General features: G+C 46.6%; 1 protein-coding gene across 1 annotated transcript in view; it reads right to left on the reverse strand.

Annotated features, from left to right (window-relative positions):
* PRKN (parkin RBR E3 ubiquitin protein ligase) overlaps positions 1 to 12,705 on the reverse strand; it is an 833,405-nt gene that overhangs the window by 220,266 nt on the left and 600,434 nt on the right. The window lies entirely within an intron of this gene.

The raw sequence follows: 12,705 nt of genomic DNA on the forward strand, positions 1-12,705 counted from the left end.
TTTGCTGACTGCAGTTTTAGTCTTAAAATCAGCGAGACTTGTTTCACACAATGAAAGAAGCCATTACACGTCGGAAAAAACTTGCTCTCCATTTGTTTCTAAACCACACACAGATAAGTCGGAAATCCCCAAACTTTACGAAGCACTGCCGCTTTCCGTGCCCCTGGAGGCGTGCTCGGGGGAGTGGTGGGGCCCTGGGGCAGCCACTTGACGCTCAGCTCCCTTGTGACAACGGGTGTGATTCTCAGTGCTAATTTGTCTAAACTGGTATGAAACGAGGGACAAAGAGGAACAGAGTATCAAAACATTGGCCCCCATAACAGGCTACCTGCTCAGCTCGAGAATCAGGGACTGTTCCCCCGTTTCTGCCCGGACACACGGGGACTCACGTGGCAGTGGACAAGGTCCTATTTGTTGACTGGCTTCGAGTTGATGGATTCAGACACTGCCTTTACCGTCAGAGTTTCTTTAGGGAGGGGAAATTATTCAGGTTGGTGACACAGGGCAATAACCACATCCTATCCCAACTTTCCTTAGAAATAGCCACTAGAATTGCCTGGGAATGGTAGATGTTATCATACTGTTAATCTTTGCTTATTTTATACCGTTTTCTCAGATGAGAGTGGTCGACTAGGAAAGACAGAACAATTATTTTTCTGAGGAATGAGAATAATGTTCAAAAGGTTCTGTGCAGAACCTTTACGAAGGAGGACACCGGTGATCTTTAAAAGGCCTCTGCTCAGGGAGCAGCCTGGAAGGCAGGCCCTCTGCAGGAACTCCGCCTGATAACCACCGTTCGGACGCTTGACCCAGAATTCTGCGTTCTATTCTGAATGACGCACAGCCCGAGGCGGAAGGAGTGTGGCAGAAAAGTGTCACGCGGTGCACGCAGCGTGCGCCGTCTTGATGGGCCCCGGACTGTCAGCCCTTCTTGAATTCTGTCACAGCCTGTGAGCCCTGCTCACTTCCAAACATGCCGAGTTTCTGGCATAAAGAGTTTACATAATGTCCCCCCCCACCGCCCCTTGAGTATGTGGAACCAATCATCTAAGCAAAAAGTTTAGTCTAACTTCCAAACATGCCGAGTTTCTGGCATAAAGAGTTTATATAATGTCCTCCCCCACCGCCCCTTGAGTATGTGGAACCAATCATCTAAGCAAAAAGTTCAGTCTATAAACTTCTGGCGGGCACAGAATAATGATTCCTCTGCTTCCGCTATTCTGGATTAGATTATCTCGTGCAATGGAATAGAAATTGAAAAGTCTGTCTTACATAAAATAAAATAAAATAAAAATCTTTGCGAGCTGATTTTCATCGAACTGTCTGTTCTTTTCGTCTCAGTATTTCCATCTCTCAGGGAATTAGTTTTGTCTATAAATGTAATCAATATGGGATACTAAGTCACCAAATTAAAAAAAACAGATCGAGAGTTCTCATGATAAAGTGTACCTTAAACTTGAAGTAATACAAATGTAAATTAGATGCAGCTATTTGAATGTCTTGCTTATTGTGTTTCTGTGGTTAGTGACAGAAAAATGACTGCAGTGCCTCTTTGGTTTAATAAAATTTTTGCTCTCTTTCTGGAAGTACTGTGATGCTTATGGACTAGAATAAAGGATTTCTGATCTACCACCGAGGAAATACAAAGGAAGATCAAAAGACTCTTGGTTAAGTTTCTAGTCCCTTTTTCGAAAAGGACAAAACCTCAGGAATCAGGTGAAAGACGCTGAGCTCTGAGAAGGCAGTAGAGGGATTTGGGGCAGCAGGGACAGGATTTGGGGGAATAAAATCCAAATAAGAGGTTCCAGTGAGACCAGAGGGGGCCCCCAGATATGATAAAAAACCAGTAGGTTATCAAAAATCGGTTCACCTTTTATAATTTTAAAAACATATAAATACACATTTATATAGCAGCCTTTTGATGGAGGATCAAAGCCTTTTTAAATTTTTTGAAGTATAGGTCCACATACTAAAATGTTGAGACATCATTCTCTTACAATCAGTTTTTCTATATTTTCAAGTTCCAATTTCTTTAAAGTAAAACAAGGACATAAAGACAGAGGTGCTGTAATCTAAGGGCAGAATTGCTTTAAATTTTTAAGTTTTCTTTTCCCTTCAATTTTATAATCGTTCTGCTGACAAGTAATTCGACAATAGTTTTCCGATAAACCTGCTTCATTAAATATTCCCAGACCCTTCAACTTAGTTCTTTTTGTAGAAACAACTCTTTGGCACTGATGCTTCATTGGTTCACTTGATTTTTAATTAAATTAAGAAATTCGATATTAAGCATACCTAACAAAAACAGGTCTGGAACTGACCGTTGCTGAAGCTCTCAATTAAGTTGTAGGACAGAAATGTGGAAGATTAGTTGTCTCACGTATCAGTGAGGCCTGACCACCCGCTGGGATGCATCTCAGAGGACTGAAGGGTATTGACTGATTGGTGAGCCTCTTTTGTGTACACTGCTAGAACATTCTTTCTGCTGCTGAGCTTAGATATCTAATTCAGTAGTGTTTACCTGTATTACCACAAAATATTCCAAGTAGACTTCTTTATTCAAAAAGTTAAAGCATGTTAAATACAGCCCGGTGAATAGATATTCAAACGTTTACCTTGCAACACACATTATATGCATGTTCTAAAGGGATCATACAATTATCTCTTGATAGCTGAGATGATTCAGTTCTCAAATTTGTATGATAAATTCAGATCGAGAGGGACAGCAGTCTCATCTCAAAAATGATCTGAACCATGAGTTTGTATGCCTCTAATCTCAAGAGATTAATAGTTCTCCTGACCGACTTTTTATTTTGCAATAAAAAAGCAAAAAGCAAAAGGAAAAAAGTAAACTTGAGCTTTTGGCACTAATAATAATATCTATCAAGTTATTTGTACTGCACTATAAACTTTCTCCAATATAATTTATTTAATTAGCATTAATTGAATGTCTGCTATATGTCCATTGGGTAGATATGCCATTTCTTTTCGGCCTGTCTAAGATCTCTCCGGTGGCGGTAGGGAGGTAGAATGGTAGTTCCGTGGTCCTCGTGTGGCTGGGTGGTGCTTTATGGAGCCTCCTAAGCCTCATGTGGCCCTTGCTGTGTGAGCACAGTCAGACCTTGGGAGGTGAAGGCCACAACTTCAAGCATGACGAGCTAGGCTCTTAAGTCTGAGACCTTCAGACTCCTGAAGGTCTGGTCCTCCAAAATTTATATTGATGGTTCCATTTCTGCTCTGAAATCCTGGGCACTTTTCTGAAATCTATACTAAATTTGTTTTGCCCCTGTAGAAAAGGAAGTACGTTTATCAATTTCAAATTTTTTTCTGATAAAATAGATGATCATATTTGCTCTGAATAATGATAAGACCGCTGGCAGTCAAGTGTAAATATGAGACATTGAGCACTGATGTATTTCTGCATAGCTGTAAGGAAAACTATGAATTATTCAATGTAGTGCAGTAGAAATTGGGGTAACAGTCATGGTGTGCACTGGGGTCCTAGACCTGCCACCAAGCAGCTGTGTCGCGTAGGGTGACTCGCTTAACCTCTCTGGGACACATGTCCTTCTCTGTAAATACTGTTTCCAACTGTCTATTCTAAACATTACGTATGAAAGAAGAAAAGGCCTGACAGGGAATGACCCCAATGACAGAGCAGAAATCACTTAAGCGCGTCTCGTGGACAGGCGTGGTTCTCTGCTTCTCCTCACCCAACAGTGGCTCTCGGTCAGGGCGGAGTGTGTGTGTGTGTGTGTGTGTGTGTGTGTGTGTGTGTGTGTGTGTGTGTGAAGTGATGAAATCTTGAACCTGAGACGAGAGAGAGAGAGAGAGAGATCAATGAATATTTAAAAACAGAGCGAAGTGAGCAGAGATGACAAAAAGAGCCAACGTGACAATTTAGTCAATTAAATCCTTGTGCCAGCACAAACCGCCTGTGTTTAAAGCTGTCACCGGGACGGGCGCAGATACAGAGAATATATTCCTTGTCAACATTTTCAGTCAATATAAATAGGAAGAGCTGTCCGATTTGGGGTGTGCTGATATAAGCATTCTCAAAATATCGTTGAGAAGAACATATTAGCAGTCTAAATGAGGAAGTTTGCTAATGTTCTAAATCTTTCTATCTTGGAATATAATCCTGTTTTATTTATTTTCTTCAGCGTTAAGCACTTCGTGTCACAGAAATGCTTTTAGCATTAGAAAAAAATGTTTTAATTTTAATCCTTTTGGATCATTTTTTTTTTCTTAAAGAAGAGTGAGCATGCAAAGAACATAATTAAGCCGAGCGATAAAGATCTTGATATTTCCGTACTTCTAAGAAATGTAATATGTTATGTGATTTGCTGGAAAAAAATCAATTCAACAAGCGTTTCCCTTCTCCTCCTTGTTTACTTGGGCTTCTGTTGCCCACATGATGCTCAGGACGGGTAGGGACGCTGGCTCCGGTGTTCCACCATGTTGGGGGATTTCAGGTGGAGACAAGGCAAGTTTGCTTCTCCGGTACCAGGTCTCACATCCTGAGACCTCCTCTCCCCTCCCCCCGATGTCCCCACATGGTCTCGCTTCAAGGACAGTGGCCAAAGGTCACTGTAGTTCTGCCTTATTGTCAGCATTTTAAATTCACACGGATCACCAGCAGGACCAGAATGCATTTCCATAATGTGAGAATGCAACAGAAGCCTTGAAGTCAAGCTGCTTAGCAGAACGAGGACACGATGTTGATCTATCAGGGCGGATCTGAGGAACACACATCACTGCTGCCCATTATCTCAGTATATACATGATCGATATGTGGGGCAAGGGTCTGTGTCCATCAGCGTTAATGAAGCACTGGGGGAGAGAGCTAACGCTTACTTAAGCTCGTGTTTCCAGGGTCCGTAGACAAGGAAGAGCCTGCAGACTCTCCTGCAGTTGTCCAAAGGGTCAGCCCTGCAGGTTGTAATTATCGATGTGAATCACCATGCAATTAAAGTGTTATTCTGTCCTCACTATTAAGAATAGCCAGACTGAATCACACTGTCCTCCGTTTTTCTGTTTTACCTGTGATGGACAGTTCATTCTCTGGACAGTGATGGCTTGTTTGCCTAATTCACTGCATGAAACCTATTATTTGCATTTCAAGCATAGGTTCAGGAGTCTGTAGCAGATCAAAGGCGTAATTCTTTGTCCCGAATTGAAGCATGCAAGTGCAGTCTAGAATGCATTTCATGGTGTGTCAGGATGGCCTAGAGCCAAAAACACAGCCATGGAACCACCTAAAAATTCAAAAAATCATCCAAAGCATGCCAAACCATCAAGGGCATTGCCTCGCAGGAAGGAAATAATCAGTTTAGAAATTAATTTCTACTCTTTCGGCAAGACCTCTCAGCCACATATGTAACTTTCTTCAGGGATTCTTCAAACCGACTTAGCTGTGAATTTGCAAATAGCTCAAATCGCTAGCTATAATTATGAGTTAATTACTTTAAGATAATATCGAAAGCATTACAAGATTTGTCAAACGGCCCGAAAACATGGCGGGAAAACACTAAGATAACCCTCGAAAGTGGAGGGAAAGGGAAAGTTCTGGGACCCAGCTGACTAATGTCACCGAGTTCACGCAGGCTGACCCCACACCCTCCCTGGTGTCCGGCCCAGGGGGCATGCACGGCGTGTCCTGCTGACCCGTGGCTGGCCTGGGTGCTGGGTGCTGGGTGCGCCCGCGCTAAGTGGTCATCCCTGCCTGAACCAGTGGGCCTCGACTCACCGCTGTCATGACACACGGTGAAACGGCGCTTGGAAGGGAAGGATGCTTCTCCGGCTGAAGGAAAACGTGCAGTGGTTGTTTCTTCCTTATTTGTGACGTGAGTGTACGTAAAATAAGAGCAGCTCTTGCTCTGTTTCAGCTGGTGGCCGGGAACCGTTGGGGACACATTTCTGTACGCTCCACGTATAAACTAGGGTCAGAAACACAGTCCGCAGGCCTGAGAAGGAGTCTTCGCCGAAGAGGACACTCGCAACATTTGATTCTTGAACCTTCGCCTCACGTCATGTTGGCATTTTTCCGCTGAGGGACATAGAACTGGAGAATCTCTACCAAGTGCCATTTCCTGCCTGGTGTCTGGGGCACGTGTCCTCTGTCCCTGAACTGAGCCGCCGGCTGAGTGGAAGCCCAGGCCACACAGAGGGGCCACTGCAGGGGTCCCGGCCATGGCCAGCAGGATCCCGGACGACGCCTGCAGACCGCACCAGCTCCCAGAGGTCGAGCTACCCTGGCCTTCGAGTCTTTCCGGATGAGGACCCGGACCTGGGACCAGATATTTTCTGTGCCCTGCTTGGCTTCCTGACTCGCCGCGTCCTCAAGCACAGTATATTATCGTTTATGTCACCAACCTGTGGAAGGGTTTGTTGTTCACCAGTTATTCTTTAGGATTTGTCCAGGGAGAGAGAATTAAATGGCTCGGATGATAGACTAAAAATATAGTTCCTAACTTTTTTTTTTTTCATGGAAAAGATTATCCTTCCAGACATTTATAATTTAAAGTATATTTATTTACTTAGTACCTGAATGGCCGGCATGCTATTTCGACTTGCTTTAAACACAGTTTGTCTCTTCCCTACTCCCTGGCACTACAACCAACATGTGGAACAAACAAATTCCCGCCACCAGAAATTTTAAGTGATGTCTATGAAGAGAAAGAGAAAGACAGAGAAATGTACACACACACACACACACACACACAGGGAGGCAGACAGACAGGCAGACACAGATAGTGAGAGATCGCGAAACAGAGAGCTTGAAGGGGGCTGAGAGAGGAGAGGGAGGGATGTTCATTCTGTGAATAGTCAGCATCACTTTATTTACCTCTTTCGGCGCTCACCCTTTCAATATGTAACGCAGCCAACATGGCATTTTGATATATCGCTCATATCTAGTAGACCTACTAACCTGTGAAGTTCTTTGTCTGTCAGTGGCTGTGTGTGAACCGGCCCCGCTGCGGTGTCCGGCCTTGAACGCAGATGGTCTGCCTTTGAAAGTGTTTACTAAATGCACATGAGGGGCACGTGTGTCCCATCTCTGGCCACCTTAGTTCCCTGGACATCCTCAGTGGGCTCTTTCCCATAATGGTTATCAGCTAAATTTTGTGTTTGTTTAACATCCTGAACTCCTTATACGATATCTTCATTATATTAAAATCTCCTTCGAGACGCCTGGAAGATGTACTTTTGTTCAATTTTCCTATGTATCAGTGCTTTCCCCGATAGATTTCATTTGAGACAAGCAATGGATTCAGATTGCTTTATCACAGAGAAATCTCACGCTTACCTTGAAGAAGAGACATTCAGGTTTAATTAAGACATATACATTGAAGATTTATCACTGTAATTAGATACTTGATGTCTGTTTGGAATGTCCTAATTAGGTTCTAATTAGTGGGGTCAACACGAGGAAATCAAGGTACCTTATCCTCTTAGATGACTGTCTCTCCCCTAACTAATTACATCAGCGCTTCCTGGTCCCAGCAGGTACCAGGAACCAGCCCGCTCTTTACTCTCTGAAATGATTTCTCCCAGTTTAGCGGGAACAGCAGAGAGCAGAGTGGCCGAGGCGGAGGTGCTGGTGACCTGCTCGCTCCTCCTGAGTCAGTTCCGAGGGTGGGTCCTCGGGTCTGCATTCGCCAAGGCTGTCAAGTAATTCTAACGCAACGTTTTTTTTTTGAGAAGTACCTTTCTTCAGCCACTCAGGGGTTATCTGATACCTTCAGGGGTCATCTGATACTCCTCTACCAAGTGCCATTTCCTGTCTGGTGGCTGTGAGGAGCATAAGTGGGGTTTGCTGATAGGATGGCGAGGTAGGGCAGCTTTTCAGTTACTGTTAAAACTCTCGGTACTTCCTACGTTGAAGTACCCTGAACAAGCCCGATCCCGTCTGATCTGGGAAAGCTAAGCAGGGTCGGGCCTGGTTAGTCCTTGGATGGGAGACCACCTAGGAAGACCAGGTGCTGTAGGCATAAAAATAAATAAATAAATAAATAAGGGATTGTAAGCTGACAAGGTCCTTGCAACCCGTGAGGTCAACCAAGGGTTGCCTCGCCCAAAACAACAACAACAACAACAACAACAAATTAACTAAGAGAATATGAATCCAAACAGGCAAAGCAGGCTATAGAGGTGGTGATAATAGAATATTTACTTTTTTAAATCTACTATGTGACATATGAACTATAAAAGCTATGTCACTACTAAACAAGAATCCAAATAGATATTTGAAGGACTAAGGGATAATGAGAAAGTAGAGGCAGAGAATGTAAACAAAATCTCAAGTTTGGCTATAAAGTGAAAGAGAGTGTTATCTTGCAGCTTTTTCCAACCAATTACAAATTGTTTCCTCCCTCGTTTTATTATCCTGCCCAGAGTCAGCTCGTTCGTTCGGCGCAATCAATCTGCCTGACTGGTAGCGTTTCGTAGCGCGGCATTTTAATGTATGCAGACATCTACCCCAAAGCATCTCGATCACTCACCGCGTGAAACAGGGGCAGCGTTAGATTCATCAGGAAACGCTGTTTTTTGTTTTACATTTATATCTAAGGACAGGGTCGTTTATATCCAGGAAAGCCAGGGCGGTGACAGACAGGACTCATGTATCAATGTCAGAAGACAATGTGAGCCAAAATATGGCAACAAAAGTCAGCCTCAGGAGGGTCCTGAGAAGCAATGATTTAACGCCCTTCTGGGTGAGAGATATGATGTAATCACTGATTTGTGAATCATGGATGAAGGTCTATCCAGCAGAATATACTCTTTTCTTATAATGCATGTAAGAAAATCTTTTCACTTCGGGTTCAGAACTAAGAGTTTAAGTATTTTTTTTAAGTTTTATCAGCGTACGTAAACTACGTATAGTCCAGGTTTCTGAGATATAGTGTGCAGTGGTCAGGGATTACTGACATTTAGAATAAGTTATCTGTTATTAGCATTTCACATAATAAATCATACCAAAATAGAAAGTAAGAAGTACCTTATTCACGTAGATACAGAGAAGTGAAACATTGTATAAGGTTCTGATGGAGAATGCGATGTGACATCCTCTCGAGCTCTTTATGTGACTTTGTAAATTACTTATTGCATGCTGGAACGTAACCGGAACAGCTACCAGAAGGTCAGAGGTGGCGGCAAACTAGAAAGCTCTTGAACAGAAGCTTCAAAGAGCCCTAGATAAAAGCTGAATTTGCTGTTAATACCAATTCAACGCCGTTTTACGAACGACCTGAAAATATCTAGACGACGTCCCGCTCCAGTTTTAAATCTGTCCGTGCGTGAACGTAAATTCGTCACTGTAACTCTACACATCCTGTTCCGTCAGCGACCGGTGTTGACACTGTGATGTGGGACACCTCTGTTGCTTCAGAAGAGTCTGCCGTGTGGGATGCGAATGAACGGTGCTGCGTGGGGTGATGCTCGCCGAGCGCCTCGCCTGTGCCGGGGACGTACTGAGTGCCCCACAGGCAAAACTGCCACCGCCAGGACCCCTCTCCTGCCCCGCACGGCACCCCAGAACACCCCCGGTGGAGGCATCGTGCCATGACGTGTGCATTCCCTCAAGGACCTTCCCTCTGCGAACCGCGATGCTTTTTCCGGCTGCCCAGGACTGACTAGTTCCTACCGCCCGCTGTCCGTCCCTCGCCCTGCATCGGAGAAGCACATTGTTACACGTACTGCAAACATCTTGTTTACGAACTTCGGTCTGATGATTCTAGCGTGTGTCTTTAAAGATTTCCTATTGTTTGCTAGGAGCGCATATTCGAGTGGAAGATTCAAGAAATTGGAGACTAGACCTCAGCATGTACTCTTCGGTGTACCCGTGAAGGCTTCCCAGGGCTCAGAGGGAAATTCCACTTGTGAACCGGCTGGCCGATCTGAAACTCGTGGACGGGTGGTCTGCACAGGGCCACTGTGAGCCACATGGCCTGGCACGTAACAGGACCGCACTAAAATATCTGTTATTTGATTGTTTCAAATGTTGTTTAGGTAACCGAATAAGATGCAGTGAAAACGACAAGCAGCAAAAAAAGCGAAGTCACTCAAAAATCAGTAACTTTTTTAAGTCCAAAGCGTCATTTTTGCTGAACTTCGCTACATTACTTCCCTTTGCATTTGGGCAGGTCCTACGGCAAAGGTGCGGGCCGGCCATTTACGCTGGTCACGTGTGGCTGTTCTGACAGAACAGTAAGACCTGTGCCTAGGGACTTTCCAGATATTGTGGCACCAGGGAAAAGGAGAGCGCATGCCACTTCCTGGAGGAGGAGGGGGGGACGCAGGAAGGTGTCTGCCAGCCAGAAGGAAGAGATGCCCCGCTCCCAGAAAGGACGAGGACAAAGCGCGGCAGGCAGGGCAAGGCCTGTGGCAGACCTGGTCTTCCCGGACGTCCTTTCTGGTCGGACACTGGAGAGTGGTGGCCTCTTCCAACGGCTACACGTTGGGGAATCCCAGTGCAGTGGGACTTTTTATGCTTCTTCTAACGCAGACTAGGCAAGCACCAGGCCCATTTAGGAGAGTGCCCATGCCACGGGCAATGTGCACAAGACGCAGGGACACGGGGTGTCCAGCTGCGGACACGCAGAGAGCTGGCTCTGCATGGAGCACACAGGTTTCCCACGGGCAGAGGAGACAAGCGAAGGCCACCGGGGCCAGGTGATCGCGCCTCTAGGAGGGAGCCCCATTCAGAAGAGAGGGGGTGCCTTCCCCCTCTGTGGGGACAGCCTTGTCAGGAGCCTGGGTGACAGGGCAGCGTGAGTCGAGCACACAAAGACCATCACGTGTGCCGGTCAGTATGACCAAGCGTAGGCTCTGCCGCCCAGCAGGAGACAGGGTGGGGACAGCTGCAGTCAGAGCCACGGCCCAGGCTCGATGCCTCATTATCACGTGTGCCGGTCACAGAAGTGGACCTAGGCCCAGCGAGTCCTGCTGCCACTGTCCCCACGGGCCCGCATTTAGGCGAGAAGAAGGCCTGGCCCTGTAGGAGGGAGCTCTGCCCAGCCGAGGGAGAGCAGAGACTTTATTTAGACGGTGGACAGTGCCCGAGATGACAATTCTTGATTCGGTTGGCTGTTATCAAAACACACAGTTTTACACTGGAAGTTAAGTTTACCGGCTTGGACTACATTTAGTTCTCCTACTGCTGAGCGAACATGGCAGCTTGTCAAAGAAAAGCTAAAAAAGCGAAGTGAGTTTTACCTGCTGACGGTTGCTCTCCAGTTCGAGCTCGTCGCCCACACTCACAGGTGTGCTGGCTCCGTCCCTCACGTGCACAAATATTCAGTCACACGTTTTGACTTATACTTGGGATATAAATCAGAAAGCCACAGAGCACCCGCCACTCCGTCTGTCACGCACAGCTTTCCGGTCTGCGAAGGCGAGTCGGGGTCGCCCACGGCCACCGCGCGCTGCGTGTGGCAGCTCAGAGATCTGTGGAGCTTGCTTTTTCCACTTTGAATATTTTCAAACTTCAAAATATGAAACGGTGGGCAGATGACAGTTTGAAAGGGGACCTGTTCTTCCAACATTCTGTCAACGAGCACCATATTCCGGGGCAGGGCGCGGCGAGGAGCGGTCAGTGGCATGGGTCCCTGCCTGCCCCCCGAGATCGTCTCCAGAAACGTCCACGCTCCTGCGGCTCCAGCTCCACCCTCCCAGCTGGGCCGGTTCCGTGTGCCCTCGGGCTCACTCCGAATAACGCAGGCTGCCTCGGCTCTGACTCTCCACCCTCCTCCGGACACAGCGTCAGGGCCTCTGCTCCGGGGCTTCACAGACTGAGAGCAGCAGAGGGGCTCCCCCTGCAGCCCCCCTGCGTTGTTCTCGATGGACCCTGGGGAAAGGCCCGCAGAGCCCTCCCAGGGGATCGGCAACGCGTGGAGGACGCGTCCCGTTCCCACATCCTGCTCACGCAGTCACTGCTTCGACCATGATGGCTCCAAACTCGTGTCTCCAGATCCAGCCATTCGCCTGCACCCCAGACCCTGCAGGGGACCGCGGGGGCCCGCCCGGAGCCTGGTCAAGTCGCGCCCCATCCCCCTCAGCCCGAAGTTATCCCCTCCAAATGCTTTCTGGCAAGCATCTCAAACTACTTATTCACACATTTATTATGATCTCTCCTCCCTCAGCTCTCAGACTCACCAGGAAGGCGACACAACCTTCTAAGATAATCACAAAACACTGCTTTAGGATGAGATAAGAGATACGAATGTCAGCATGAGTGAGCTGAAGGTAGGTTCTGTTCTCCTGTCGCTAGACCAGGACTTGGCACCAGGAGGTCAGTATATCAGGAGTCCACTCCACACGTCCCCTGGGGCGTCTGCCAGACAAGTCAGGCCACAGCTGAGTTCATGCTGGCTCTCTCTGTTTTCATTCTGCCTAAGCCGAGTCAAGGGTGTCGTGAGCCACTTGCTAAATCCGGACCCCTGGCTAGTATCTTTCCTCTTCTCTCTGCCCTTCCACATCTCATCGGCCACAAAGCCACCTGTCACTTTGTCTCTGTGACCTCGTAGCTCTAGAACCCCGACGCTATTCGCCCATAAATTTCTGGGATAGCATCCTTTCTGGTCGGCTTCCAGTTAGACCCCTTTCACAGAGTGAGCTTTATCTATTTATCTATCTATCTATCTATCTATCTATCTATCTATCTATCTATCTATCATCTATCTATCTATCTCTCTATCTCTCTAT

This window comes from Pteropus alecto, unplaced genomic scaffold (assembly GCF_000325575.1).
Source record: "Pteropus alecto unplaced genomic scaffold, ASM32557v1 scaffold195, whole genome shotgun sequence".
In the NCBI taxonomy this organism is placed as follows: Eukaryota; Metazoa; Chordata; class Mammalia; order Chiroptera; family Pteropodidae; genus Pteropus; species Pteropus alecto.